The following is a 15,104-nucleotide window of genomic DNA, read 5'->3' on the forward strand; positions in this document are numbered from 1 at the left end:
ACTCAATGGGGTCATGGCAGAAAGGGAGCCCAATGTCACAGCCACAGATCCTTGCTGGGACTCAGGGGCCCCCCAGTCCATCTCCAAGGAGACCTATAGGTCCCTGTGCCCTCCCTGGTGCTCTACACCAGGCCCTTCCATGAAGCTCTACCCACCACCCACCTCGGCCCACCCCTCAGCCCCAGGGCCCTGTGCTTGGGCAGCTCCCACCGCCCGCGGGGCTGTAAAGAAAGAGCCTTGGACTGCATGATCTCCCTGGCTTGCCCTCCACTCTGGGGACCCGCATCTCCTACTTCTGGCCCCACGCCCAGCACTCCCCAGAGCCTCCTGATGGCTCCATCTCAGGAACTAGTCCAGTCCCTTCCCTCCCCGTACAGGCTTGAGTTGACAGGTTAGAGCGGGGGACCCCCACAGTGGGACTCTCTGAAGGCTGGGCTGCGTTGTCTCCTGCACCCTCATCTGTGCTGGTGCAGGGCTTGGCTTCTGGCTAGAGACTGGGGTCCTGGAAGCAGCGCGTCCTGCTAGCGGTGGGCCAGTCTTCCCCCCTGGGCCAGCTTGGGGGCCCTGGAACAGGCCCAACTCTGAGCGGGTCCTTCTGTCCCTGAAATCTGCTTGTGTGGCTCTCACCAGCGCCCAGCCGTCACGTCAAGAGTTGGCTAAACCGGACTCGGGCCCTGGCTGGGCTGGTTTTGCGCTCCCTCTGGCCCCGAGGCCGTTTCAGGTCCCGGCAGCCTGAACCGGGTAACAGAGGCCCCCTGATCAGGTTCCGCGCTCATTAGAACTATTTGAAACACTATCCTGCTTCCAGCTGGGCCTGAACAAAGTCTGAAACAACTCCTCAAATGGCTTGTGAAATGAAGCTGTGTTTAGGGGAACTCTGTAAAGAAGACCCAGCCTGGGCCCCCGCTGTGAAGTGCTGGGGGCGGGGCAGGGGCAGCGACATTAGGAACCGCCTCACCAGGCAAACCTCTAAGACCTCTTGGAAAAGCCTCTGTACTGCAGAAGGGAGTCTGCGGACTCCTAAGGGACAAAGAATCAATTGAAGGGTGAAGGTCTTAAACCGGACAGAAAAGGACGCTGGGAGAAGGCTTCCAACCAGGTGCAAACTTCGCTGGGCTCAAGGTGAAAGAAAACGTTAATGGACTTGTCCCAAGGCAAATGGCATTAAGCACAGTTCGGAGGTTTAGTCAGACGGTTAATCATCGCTGTGTTTACAAAATCCGGATCTACGGATCTACGAGGCGGACTTCCTCGGCCACTGCCGGCAGAGCTCACTTACACCCTCCGTCATCCCATGACCATTTCCCAGCACCTGCCAGTGTCCTGGCCCTGGTCGGGGACTACAGGACAGGACGGGCCGTAGTCGCATGGCTCCTGCCCCGTGTTTGTGGGAGAGGGCGGGAAGGCATCGCAGCTGGGCGCCGGGAACCAGAGCTGCAGGCGCCACACCTCAATTTCCCGCTGGGCAGGTCCAGGGAGCCTGACGCTCAGTTGTTAGTCTGCAGGGCAGGGGCCTGCGTGGAAGGAGCCGGGATCCTGAGCCTGTGGCAGGGAGGGTGTCCTGCTAATTCTCCTGCGGGGTCCTCTGTGGGCCCCCATCTCCTTCCGTCCCTCCGCTGCACGCAACCTTGGCTTTGCACCTGCTGTTTCTTTAGCTGTTCTGCTGCCTTCCGGCTTGTTCTTCCGTTTGACCCGGATAGATGCAGCTGCACCCACCCTGTAAACTTTCTTTGGTTCCTTAGTTTGGTGATTCTGTTCTTCCTACTGCATTCGTTTTTTAATTACTCCTTGTTTCTGCCCTACCTTGCTCACACCTTCCTCGTTTGCTGGAGTATGTTCCCACGCTCGTTTCCGTGCCTGCGGTCCATCTGTTTTGCTGCGGATCACAGACACTGTTGGGTTTGGGGTCTGTCTTCCAGAGGGGTGTTCCCCTCTGGGCTCACTTCCCCTCGAGTACCAGCTACTCCTGGCAGTGCAGGTGGAGGGAGGACAGAGAGGCAAGTTCTGCTCTGTCTCTCTCAAGATGAATTGAAGAAGAAAGGAGCATAGCAGGTGTTCAATGCATTTTGCTGCATGTAGGGAGGACGAGGATGGGAAGGACTCCAGGCCCCCGGAGTCCTCAGTGGTAACTCCCCTTCATCCGGAGAAGACTCTGGACAGGGCTTTAGTTCTCAGAGCAAGTCTGCACGAGGAGCTGGCAGGGCTCCCCCAGTACAGTTCCCCAGTCCCGGGGGCTTAGAGATAAAGGGTGGACCTGTGGCTCCCTGGGGGGTCCAGTGGGCCACCCTTGCCTATTTTCAGCCATTCCTCACTTCTTGCCTGGCTGCTGCCAGTGGCCAGGGGGCCAGTTCAGGGTCCAACACACGCTGTAGAGAACAGAGGGTTTCCTAGGGTCCTGGCTTCATCTAGACGCAGCGATGGGCCAGGCTGGCACGCTAGGGGCTGGGAAGTGGCAGCTGGCTCCTGCCTGGTTTAGGGGAAGTGGGTGGTCTCAAGAGCCTCCTCGCAAAGGCAGACTCTCAGAATTTCTTCTCAGACAGCAAATGGTTGTGGATACCCATTAATATACTGAACATCCCGAAAACAGTGCATCATTTCCAAAGGATTTCAAGGCACTTATTAAAAAAAAAAAATTAGTCACATTAAAACAGGAAGGTGCCTTCTTGGCAGTCTGAGGCAATCCCTGGAAACGAATTTCAAGTTTTTCCTTCTTCTGGTCAGTTTCACTTCGGTTACTAAGCAACCGGTAAACTGACCAAAATATCGAACCTGATAACAACTAGTGCACTTACCTTTTCATTCCGGGAGCAACTCTCAGATTTCCAAAGCTTTCAAATGATAATCAAAACACTGAGCTCTGTGGTTCAGGAAGTGGGGGGGGGGTAGCTATTCAATACAAGGCATCCTGATGAAGACAGGGCCCAGAGGGGCTGCGGTTCCCATTCACAGAATGGACCAGAAGCCACCGGAGGAGACAATGGGAGGAGACCATGGAAGTAACCAGGGATGCTGGGAGGGAGGAAAGGCTCAGATTCTTATTTTAAAAGCCTGGAGGCTCAGGACTGGCTTTTCCAAGGGGCACACTTCTTCAAAGGTCAACGGAGATACAACTAGCGGGCTATTTCTGTGTGATCAGGGGTGTGGCCATTGGCCGGTGTAGACGAGGACCAAGATGGCGGCTCTGGAAAGCGTGTGCTGGCGTCGTCTTGAGGACACACCTGCCACCGAGACTGTAAGTCCACTCCCCTCCGAAGTGCTGCCCTTAGGCCCCCACAAAATTAATCCTACCAGACACACTGCCCTTAGTAATATGAAAATGCCCAGAGGTTAATACCACTGGAAGCATCCCCCTAGAAGGGAGTCATGAAGGCCACTGCGTGTCCTTTTATAGCACGGGTGTCGACAAGCGTTCAGAGGCTTTTTATTCTGCTCATTCTGAGAGCTCAACTGCCTGCAACAGGACCCAGAGCCTGACATGAGCCTAAAATCGTTTCCTTTCCAGAGTCTGTAATAACTACGCGTATTGTTTGCTCAGCGAAACGATTATAAAAATTTGGTTCCCTCACCTTTTCACGAGCTGACAAAACAGCTTTCGCTGATCTATTAACCCGCACTACGTTATTCTCTGCTCTGGCTTCAAATGGCGGAGCATTTCTGCTCGGCCTGGAACAAGCAGTTTCTCCAATCAGTTCCCTACACATCCTTTCGGGGTGTCCTCTGGCCTAGCACATGATTTTCATGAGGAACTTAGAAGGACACGGTCAGTGACAGGAGGGAAACGACTTCCACACTAGGCCCCCGACGCTAAGGGACAGCAGTAGGGCAAGGCTGGCATGGATTTCAATTCCAAAGAATCACAGTCTGGAGCTGTGAAAACAAAGGGCATCCACAGGGCAGCTGGAAAAGCCTCCGGGGCGCCCTTCGGGTCCGCGTGTCTCCTTGGACCCAAGTCAAAAAGCCAAGAGCCTCAACATGGGATTGTGAAGTGCGTGGGCACCCAGAGAAGAAGCATCGAAAGATGAATTGTCCCCGCTTTAAACTTACTAATTCTATATGAGGATTTTATAATGGCATATTTTTTCAGTATTACAGTGAAAATGTTTAAAAAAAGTAAAATTTTAAAAAAGCCCTAGGATGTTTAATAAAGTGACTCCCCGCCTCCCCCGACCCGTCCCTCTCACCGCTGACCCCGGAGGCTGCCCTTGATGGGTCTCTACCATCAGGAAGGCGGTAGGAATGCGGTTACTTTCCTGACATCTTACACCTCAGGCCTGGCTCTTTTAGCACAGGGGGCAGAGGTGACGCAGAAGCAGGGCTCCCTGGACTGGGTTCAGAAAAAGAAGGTAGGAAAAGGAAAAGGAGGTGGCCAGGGGGCCAGATGTTGAGGAAGATTTCTTGGCTATGGTCTGGAATCCCCTAAATGGGGAGGGGGGGGGAGGATTTCTCTGGAAAGGTGGCTCCCTGCCCCTGCTTGGGAATGCAGTGTTACCGAGAGGAAAGGTTCATCTGCAGAGTCTCCTGTGAGAGTCAGGGCAAGACTAGACCCAGAAAAGGCGGCACAGCGCCCTCCTCCAACACTGGCACCAGCTCGCTCTGCTCCTAGTGGGACCCCAGCACTGTCTCCTCCGTGGGGGGTGCTGCGAGAGGAAGAGACCCAAGTGATTTTGGTACAGTTTGGCACAGTGACAGCCCTCCAAGGGACAGATGGACAATGTCTCCTTTGCAGACAGGAGGAGGCACAGTCTCACGGATTCGGGGACATCTGGTCTACATCCCAGAGGGCAGAGAGGAGTTTGCGGGGCTGAGGGAGGAAGGACCTTCCAGACAGATGAAAGAATCACAACGCGGTAGGCGCCTGTTCGAGCTTCTCCGTTGTTCTCTTGGGCTTTGGAGTGTCCTGTGCCCTTGCGTGCCCATGACAGGGCTGCGTCCTCCTGCCTTTTCCTGTCTCTCAGTTCTTTCTCTTGGACGACGGCAGTGACCAGCACTCCCAGAAGCACACAAGAAAGCGAGGTGGCAGCGGGGATCCCTGCCTGGCGTCTGACCGCCAGGGCGATGCAGTCATGTTGCTCATTTCGGACTTTAAATAGATGTGTTTTGTTTTGTCAGTGAAATATCCAACTGTTCCTATTTTATTAAGACTTTTTAATAAGAGATGGATATTGATTTCATTAAGTACCTTTTAAAAAAGCATTTATGGAGCAAATTAAAAGGTTTTTCTCCTCTGACTCGCTAAGTCGGCAAATTACACCAACAGTTATTTGCCCGTTCGGTTGTGGTTAGTGTGCTCCTGAATTCTGTGTGCTGACATTTTATTTAGAAATTTTTTTGGTAAATACTTTTATATGAGATTGGCTTTCAGGTTCTTTTGTCTTATCTTTGCCAGGTGAAGTCATATGACATACTCTGAAAGCATTTCCCTCTCTCTGTAGACAAAGTGAGCTATTAGAGATTTGATGATGCTGCCTTTTTTTTTTTTTTAAGGTTTTACTTTCAAGTAGTCTCTATACCCAACACGGGGCTTGAACTCATGACCCTGAGATCAAGGCTTGCGCGCTCTACCGACTGAACCAGCCAGGCGCTCCAACGGCATTGCTCTTAGAATACCCAAGCCTGTACTCCCTCTGTGCAATCTGCACGCCGCTGCTGGGCATGTGAGCCCTGAGGTGTCTACACCCGCTGTCCCTCTCCCCTGGCCCGCACTGGCCTGGCCACCACCTCTCTGGGAGGGCCCGGTCAGGCCACGGACTAGCCCTTCCTGCCACTGCATTCCCTGGTGGTTTGTGGTCAAATCCAGTCTGCAGGCCACCAGTCTGCTATGTTCGGAGCCGTGGATTCCAGGAGCTTCTTTTGGGCTTGCTCCCTCCCAGGAAGGCCCAAACACCCCTCATGCCCTTGAGGGCCCAGGCCCTGCAGGGAGCAGAGGCTCAACAGCAGATTACAGAACCACCTCCCATAAATACCTCGGCTCCTTCTCCAGATTTCAGGCCATCAAGGCTTCCAAACAAGCCTGAGAAAGGCCCCGCTTCCCCATCGGAGCCACAGGGCTGGGGAGGACTCTGCTCCTGGAGGGTGTTTTTTAAACCTGTTAGTAACAGGCATCCCGTGTAAATGTCCTCCTGCGGCTCAATCAGCTAATGCTCTCGTGGCTCCTTCAGTCCTGTTCCTGGGAACTCTGCTCGGCCACACGGCTGTCCCCTCTGCTGGGGCCCCTACAGGTGGCTGTCGTCACGAGTCACCGTCCACGGCTCAGCCCTGGTGGCTGTCCTCTGAAAAGCCTCCCAGCAGCCCTGCTCTGCTCTGTCCACTTATTTTTGCACTTATTCTGGCCTCCAAGTATCTTATTCATATATTGATCACTTACTCGCTCACTGCTGTAATCTCAGAGAGCACAGCAGGGGCACGCTAGATATTGGCTGGCTACATATGCAAATTCGCAACATCTGCGTGCTACGGAAAGTCCACTCTGCACCTGACAGGCAACCGTTCGTGGGCTGGTGTTTTATTTTACTTTTATTTCTTAAAAAAGATTTTATTTATTTGAGAGAGAGAGAGAGAGAGAGAGAGAGTGTGTGCATGAATAGGGGGAAGGGCAGAGGGAGAAGCAGCCTCCCCGCTGAGCGGGGAGCCCGACACAGGGCTTGATCCCAGCACTGAGATCATGACTCCAGCAGAAGGCAGATGCTCAACCGACAGAGCCACCCAGGCGCGTGGGCTGGTATTTTAAAGAACAGAGGGTGTAGGGGTATTCTCCAAACTGCGCACATGACTTTTAAGGAAAGAGTCTGTAAGTTGCTGTAAGGACCTATTTAGCCAGAGGGATTCCGTCTTGGGTTAAACAGTGATTTTGTTGTTCATGCAGTAAAACTTAAACTGACCCTGCCCCCCTCAGGGACTTACTTAAAAACAAGTCCCGGAAACCAGTTCCAGGTAACAAAGCCCAAATACAAGGGTGGGTCAGGCCAGGTGGAGACATCCGATCAGTGGGGGCGCATGCTGTCTCCCTAGCTACCAAGGAGTGTGGGCCCCCGCCCTTTGGACGCCTTTTGGGCGCCAGTTCTGACCAAGGTGATAGGCTGGTTCAAATATCTACTATAGGGTAAATTGTAATTCAGTTGGTCACTTATGTGTGACCTGGCAGGACTGTGCAGCTTTCTCTGTGTTACAATCTCATTGGCCACCTGTGCGTGGCCAGGCCCAACCACATGGCCTTTGCCCTTAAAAGCTAGTCTGTGAAGCAGAGAGAGGTCACCCTCTCTGTAAGAGGTGCGGCCCCGAACGTTCGGTGAGATTCTTGATGCTTGGCGCGAAATAAAGCTTTGCTTGACCTTCGCTTTGTATCAGTCTCGCTCCTTTAATCACGGACCCATTATTGGGGGACCTTTCAGTTGTTTTTGCAGATTTAAGTTTCTTGCCACTTTTCATAGCCTTTGAAAAAGGGGAGAACAATCTCCTTGGAGAAAAACGTATGTCAAGATCTGGAGTTAGGCTCTGTTTTGTCCACTGGACCGTGAGTTCCCCAGGACGGGGCCAGTCAGCCTGGCTCCCAGCGTTTCCCCATGCCTGACACAGAGCTGGGCACAAACTGGGACTCGGCAGAAAGTGGGGAAGGGTCTTCTGGACAACCCTGTTGTGTATGACCAGACCTATCTCTCGTGTTCTACCCACGCTGAGCTAGCTCTGCCCTAGCAGGAGTGGAGGGCAGGGGTGAAGCCACTTGACTCCCTTCCAAGCCTCCGATCAAATGGGTCACTCCCTCCCCAGTCAAATCAAGGGCCCGAGCAGAGAGAGGACCGCAGTGCTTAACCTCCAGGCCAAATGTTCCGGAAATCGTGGGTTTTCTTCTTATTGCAACTGAAATCGTGTTCAGACAGTGAAATGGCCAGAACGTCACCTCTGCCTGCTCAGAAATTAATTCTGACCATTCTATTTCAGCTTAAATAATACAACAAGTAACAAAATCAATTGCAGTTACGTCTCTGCTTGTCAATCCCAATGGGAAGAAAACTTCCCTTCTGGCCCCACTGTTTAGCTGACTCGGTTTCGTCCTCGTTTAGGTTAATCTGTGGCTAGCTGACCGATGAAATGGTCTTCTCCGGCCTGCACGAGGCTTAGCATTGGGCTGAACTAACAGGACAGCTCCAAGCAGCCCATCCCTCGCCAGGGTCTGACCCTCCATGTGATCACAAACAGCCTGTGACTGTCACTCAGGCTTCAGTCATCTCTGGGCAGGGACACGGGACAGCTGTGGCTGACAATCAGATTATGAGATTGCATAATTCATTCTGCTTTGGCTACTGAGACCATCCAAAGCCTCTTGGGACAAGTGTCTGGATGGAAGTTTGGGGGGCTTCTTGCCATTTCTCTAGCGTTCTAGCACTGATGTTCTCAAAGCAGCAGGGAGCAGGCTGGATGGAGATTTCTCTCCTTAAACCAAGTGCCGGGGGCCCCTGGGAGGATGGAGGTCCTGGAGGTGAAATTAGGGAGATTGTGGTGTGGAGAAGCAAAGGAGCGTGGCCTGTGGAGCAAAGAGGCTCAGATTCTTCCCCACTGCCTTAAATGTTTGACCTTGGGCTGACTCGTGAGCTCGACAGCCATCTGCGCCGCAGGAATAATGCAGCCTTTCTCAAGGAAATTGGCACAGGATAAAGTAAGAGCATTGCCGGGGTGGAAAAGGGCGTTGCAGACCAGGACTCACACATATAACGGTTCTTACTGTCGCGCGTGAAAACCAGGATCTTTCTCTTCTGCCCAGGGCTGATTTTCAATACCCGAGAACATTACAAAGATATTCAACACCACCTAAAGGGTGGCTTTTGCCCAGAATTTCCGGTCGGAATCTGATCGAGCCTCTAGGTTCAATGACAAACCTACAGGAATTATGTGGGACAGGAGAACGCACTCAACCCCTTCCGGGGACGCTGTCAGCGAAACCTGGACTGTGGGAAACTCTTCAGGACAAACGAGCCAGTTTCTTACGCAAACAAACTGCCAGTAAAGGAAGAAGAAGGGGGGGGTCCAGAAAATGAATGAGGCATATCAACCAATTCCAAAGTCTGGATTTTATCTGAATTCTGAGTCCAGCAAACTAAAAATATTAAGCCATCTATGACTGGGGGTAACTAGAAACTTAAGAACTGAAGTTATTATGCAATTAGTTTTTGATCTGATGCAAGTATTGTATAGAAGGAGAGTCTCTACATGAGGTCGACATGCTAAAACATTCAGAGGTGAAGGGAAAGGATTCTCGAAGAGCCTCAGGATAAAACAGGGTGGGGGTGGGGAACGACAGGCGCCCCCTAATGGGGGGGGCTGGAACTGCACCCAGGCACCTCAGGGTCCCATCATCTACTGTGTGTTGGAAATTTAGCAGAAAAAGTAAACTGAAAAAAGCATAAATAAGAAAAGCTACCACCCTCACAGCAGTTTTGTATCTTTCCAACACCAGGCGTGGACTAATGAAGCCTGTAGGAGGTCGACCCTGCCACCCCGTTTGTGCAGGAATGAGGGGCAGAGCAGGCGGGCGGCTGCCGTTGAGCCCCAGAACCCCCAGCAGTGGGGGTGGGGGCTCTGTGCCGAAGTCAGCTCCGCCCGGACTCCGCACTTTGTGGACTCGTGTGAAGTCAATTAACCCCCCAGAATCTCAATTTATTTGCTCAGCAAAGGGGAGAAAAAAAATGCACACGAAAAGCTCATCTCCGTAAGAAAAACATGGACGGAAAGTCATACGTGAATATTTTTCTTTGATCCAGAGAAAGACTGCTGCGACCAGAGAACGGGAGGAAAATGAACTCCAGAAGGGACACCCGGGTCCCATGTACCGCCTCACCGCTTGCCTTGCGTCCGTGCCCCCAGGGAGGGGACCTTCTAGCAGAGATCTCCACCCAGACTGCTGCCTGCTCACTTTTAGTCTTTAAAGCGATGTTAGGGAGGGGCCGCCATTCGTGCCATTTTTCATGCACGCATTTAAGTGTCTCCTGAACGCATTCAGTGTAGGCTCTGTCAGCACATCCTTCCGGCGGCTGGAGCCCTGCTTCCCCAGTCTGAGTCCTGGCTCTTCCAGAGCCCCCTTTCAGATTTTGTTTCTCTTTCCCTGTTTGCTTACCCTGCAGCCCTGCCTACAGCTGACAGGTGCTGGCCCAGCTACCGGCTTGAGAGAATGGCTCTGATTCCGGGCCCCGCCCCTGCTGCTCGCCGGCCCCAGGGGTGAGCAGGGCACGCTCGGCCGCTGGGAGCCACAGGCCTACAGGAGGAAACCGCTCAGATTTCACAGGTGGGGAAACTGAGGCCCGGGGGCAGAGTAGTGACGGAAGGGGCTCATGGTCACAGGGAGCAGCGGGCCCAGGGTGGGAGCCCTCCTTCTACTCCCCAGCGTAAGGAATCCTAATTACCCCCCTTCTCCCCTAAGTACTACTTGGTAGGAGATGTTAAGAGGAGGCTTGGTGACAGAGAAGCTAAAACTAAGAATAAAAACAGCTCTCGTTGCGTCCCAGCTACTACTCTCAGCTGCTCCTCCCTCCTCTCCTCCAAGCCCACGGCCAAGGCCACGGGCCCCCACCTTGAGCGCCCTGCACGTGAGCCAGCCCGAGGTGGCCTCCGCCCCCAGGGCTGGGAAGTGAAACTGGAGAACAAGGCAGAGGGGCCCAGCACCCCTCAGGAAAGACCGCATCCTTCCTCTTCCTCTCGCTGGCACCGAAAGTCTGCATTTCGGCAGCGTAAGTGCCTTTTTTAGGGCAACTTGAAAATGAATAATTCAGCGGTTCCTATTCTACTTGTGAAGTGTTAGACAAACAATCCAGACGGGGCCAGACTTGCTGGCCCCACGAAGACCGTCCCTTCCCTTCGTTCTGACATCATCGGGTTTGGCCATGAATCTTTAAGAACACCCTCCATCCTGTCTAATCACTAAAATACCACAAAGGAAGTTCACAATACTTAGACACGGGGGGGGGTTAAAAAATAGAAAGGTTAATTGCACATAAAGTTTTCCCTCGTAGCCAAGCAAACAGTGCATCAGCCCCAGTGATACGGAACTCTTTAAAAACCCTACGTATGGAATGTCTTAGTCACTCCAGGCTACCGTAGTTGAGCTTTTTTTCTTTTTTTTTTTTTAATTTTAAAGATTTATTTCTGTATTTTAGAGACCGGGGGGAGGGGCAGAGGGAGAGAGAGTCTTAAGCAGACTCAGCACTGAGCATGGAGCCGCACGCGGGGCTCGATCTCATGACCCTGAGATCATGACCTGAGCAGAAGCCCAGAGTCCTTTGTTCCAGATGCCCCCCACAATGGAGCTTTTTAAATTCAAATCCAAGCCCTAAAAGTATCTTCCCCACAGATATGCCCTTGGACTCCCCTCATCTACCCTAAGTGCCTCAGGGATTCTGTGTTTTGTGTTAAGGCCACTTTCAAATACTTTTTTGGAGGTCGAGGTGATGACAATTTTAAATTAAACAAAGAACCTTCCCGGTTTTATTACAGAATTAATTTGGGAAGGGATTCCTAGTGGACGAGCCAAACCCTCTTTCACACGTAGGGCCGGAGAGCCACAGCTGATGGTATCTCGAGGCCCTGCCTCAGGGGGACACATACAGCCCACAGCGGCCTTACAGCTCGGCTACGCCTGTGATCACCGATCACAGTTAATTCCAGACCGGAAACTGGATATAGTCGCTTTTCAAACGACAGGGTAGGGGCTCCCCAGGTTTAACCAGTAGGAGAAGGACCCCGAACACCTAGGGGATCAATTTCTGCGATCAGCAAAAGTTAAACAATGCATCGGATCCTCTTCTGCCTCTCTGCCTACTTGTGATCTCTGTCAAATAAATAAATAAAATCTTAAAAAAAAAAAAAGAAAAGAAAATAACTTTCCAGACATAAGGCATAGTGAATGATAAAGCACAACAAGCTTGAACTTGTCTTAAATCCTGAGGCAGGAAAATCTATAAAACAGATAATATAAAAACGTACAGAGATGTAATATATAGGATATAATCCTATTATAAAACCCACTACAGCGCTCGGAGAGCAGGACACAGGGAAGGGGTTCTAGCACATGGAATGGGAAAAGCAGGTCACAGTTGAACTTGAATGGGGGGAAGCGCTAGATTGGCCGCCGTGAACAGGACAGACACTCAGAACCCAGAGGCTCCTTTATTCTCCGCACAGAAATAAGAGAGATGCTCCTTTCAAGAACAGGAACAAAAGAAGAGGATCGGATATCCTGGTTGTTGCAAAAGGGCGCAAATGCACTGTTTGTGGGTGATGCAGTCACAAGCTCACCAAATCCAAGGGGTTCACTGGAGCAAATGAGCAGAGATAACCCATGAGTTCAGCAAAGCCTCAAGTTTTTTGGTAAGGACAAAAAAAGAAAAAAGAAAAAAAAAAAGATACAACTCCCATGTGCCAGTAATAAATATCCAGAAAATAGAAGATCTATGTTACCTACAACAGGGATATAAATATTAAACACGTGGGAATTAAAATAACACGGTATAAATTCCATTTCTAGAAAATCGAATTATAAAATGCTAGTGGCAAAGGAAGTTAATGACGACATTTCTTACTTGCACTTGCATTAAAGATAAGTAAATTATAAATTCTTCTCCCAAGCTGATTTATAAAACTTGGTGAAATGACAAGATGTGTACCAAAAAATTAGGGGATGAGAATACCAAAGGTTTTTTTTTTTTTCCCAATGATCTATCTATCTATCTATGGATCAATCGGTTTAGAAGTGGAGAGGGGTGGAGGGAGGAAAAGCAGAGCCCACGATGAGCGTGGAGCCGGATGCAGGGCTCGATCCCATGACCCTGAGATCATGACCTGAGCTGAAACCAAGAGTTAGATGCTCAACCAGGCACCCACACCGAAAGCTTTTTTAAACCAAAAAAATCCCAACAAGAGCAAAGTGGGTGTGCAAAATATCCAAATGGAAAACAGAGACATGAGCAAAACACTGTGGTGCTTATTAGAACAGAAAGCTGATCAACAGAACGGCCTTCCGGACAGGAATCCATATATCGGATGTCTCCAGTGTTCGACACCAGAGGAAGGGATCGTCAGCCGCTGTGGGACGAACTGGGTATTCACACGAGGAATAACAGACAGACACATACTCTACCTCATACGCCAGAAGGAATTCCAAACAGGCTGAAGTTAAATCATAAAACAATACTAAGAAAATGGATTGGGAAGGAAAGACCATCTTCCACTATTGAAACTGCATTGAAAATGACTTGTGATAAGTTTGATGGGATCTGTCTCCTATAAACTAGATATAATACCTCTGGACAAGGAAATCACTAGAATGCAAATGAAAAGAAAATCAATAAAAAATGTGAGTAATTAAAAATCCAGAATATGTGTAGAATTACTACCCTGTTTCCACTCTAGCCATGTTCTTGGGATATAAGGAAACACAAAGGGTACAGAGACAGGAAAATACCGAATATTGTGCTAACATGAGGTCCCACCTCGATGGCAGAGAGATGGTGAAAATCATTGCAGCCTGCCCCTTATCTTCTGTATTTGCCACGGAAGGTCTGAGACAAGCAGTGTTTCTTCTCCAGGCCAGACTGGAGTTCTGGGCTTACACCCCTGAAATTTGGGCTGGGGTCAGGGGAGAAAAAAGCTGAGCTGTTCTCGCAAAATAGCCTATCCCTCTGCAAAGCAACAAGCTAAGAAGCCTTAAGACAGCCTCTCTTTTGACCTGATGATCTCTCTTTCTGAAAAATAGTTTTGGGGATTATTTTTCTGAACAAAAATTCATCACGAATGACCCAAATAACCCAGGCGCTCGCCAAGCAAGAATGTTAAGAACGGTTACGTAAACCCTAATTCATCGAGAGAAGAAAATACAATTTTGCCACCAAAATGACAAATCAGCAGATGAGCAGGTGTTACAGGAACCGTACAGGTGATGTCAAGACAAAAGAACAAAGGACAATATACAAAGTAGAAAGTCCTGAGCTTGTCCGTGTCACCATCGTGCACGCGTGGCTACGTGACGCGTGTACCCACTGCCACGGGCATCTGAGATATGTAGACGTGTCTGTTCTCGAAACTGGCTAGGGAGAGACAAAACATGGCTCACATCTCATTTTTCCCATTGATATGGCTAATTGCTGAACTGTGAACAATGGAGCCAGGCCCGGTGGAGGGTCACGAAGCCCTCTTGGTAGCGGCTAGCTTTGCAACAGGAGCCGGAGCACAGGGCGTCAAGACACGTTTGCAGGGATGGCGGCAGCTCCCATCACCTGGACCCTGGCAATGCGACCACTGAACGCTTTACGCCTATTAACCCCTGGGAGCTCGCGTGGAGGCAGACAAAGTCACAGAACATGAAACCCAGGCCAGGGGGAGGCTAACTGGACTCACCCGAGGGCTCACTGTTTGCGGCAAGTGGAACCGGGTGAGCCCCCAGATCTGGCCCCTGTGCGCTCGGCCTCCTCTCCATAGGGTCTGCGGGGTACACTTAACTAAGCTTGCAGGAGAGAAGTATGGGCTGCTTTAAAGATACACACATTGATGAAGATGGTTCCAAAGTGCTATTTCGTCTGTCCTAGTGATGGACTCTGAGCTGGACAGAGATGGGGCTGAACATGGGCCCTGCCTGCGGAAAGAGGGAGGTGCCTGATGGCTTCAAGGCCACTCTGGATCCACTGATGTGAAGGCTCCAGAAAGACTAAACAGGTACTCATTGAACAGGAGATTCAAAAGTCAGAAAGCGGGACAGTGAAAAGGCACCTGTCTCCCTGCCCCAGATCCCCTCCGAGAGCCGGTGTTTGCATTGACAACACACGGCGCGCGTTAAACGCTCGAAGTTCAGAGTCCTGTGCTTCCCGCTCAAGTACACGAGTCGAACGACATCTCTCCGTAGCAGCGCGTAAGGAGCTTCTGCATCCGTTAAGTCACAGCAGACTCGCTTAGCGATCACAGTGCACGAGAACGCCAGAAGGCCAGAAGCAGAAGAGCTCAGGTCACCGTGAACCAGCCCTGCCCCTTGCAGCCCCTCGCACCACTCTGGTGCCACTAGGACCCTGGGGCTTTCACAGGCCACCAAGCGGACTCTGCCAGGCTTGACCCAGCAACCTGGCTGCATGTCC

At 51.1% G+C, this 15,104-nt stretch overlaps 1 protein-coding gene across 11 annotated transcripts in view; it reads right to left on the minus strand.

Annotated features, from left to right (window-relative positions):
- The window catches only part of CUX1 (cut like homeobox 1), a 352,264-nt gene that overhangs the window by 106,569 nt on the left and 230,591 nt on the right, over positions 1–15,104 (minus strand). The gene's annotated exons all lie outside the window — the stretch shown is intronic.

This window comes from Lontra canadensis, unplaced genomic scaffold, assembly GCF_010015895.1.
Source record: "Lontra canadensis isolate GAN:19392208 unplaced genomic scaffold, GSC_riverotter_1.0 scaffold45, whole genome shotgun sequence".
Classification (NCBI taxonomy): Eukaryota; Metazoa; Chordata; class Mammalia; order Carnivora; family Mustelidae; genus Lontra; species Lontra canadensis.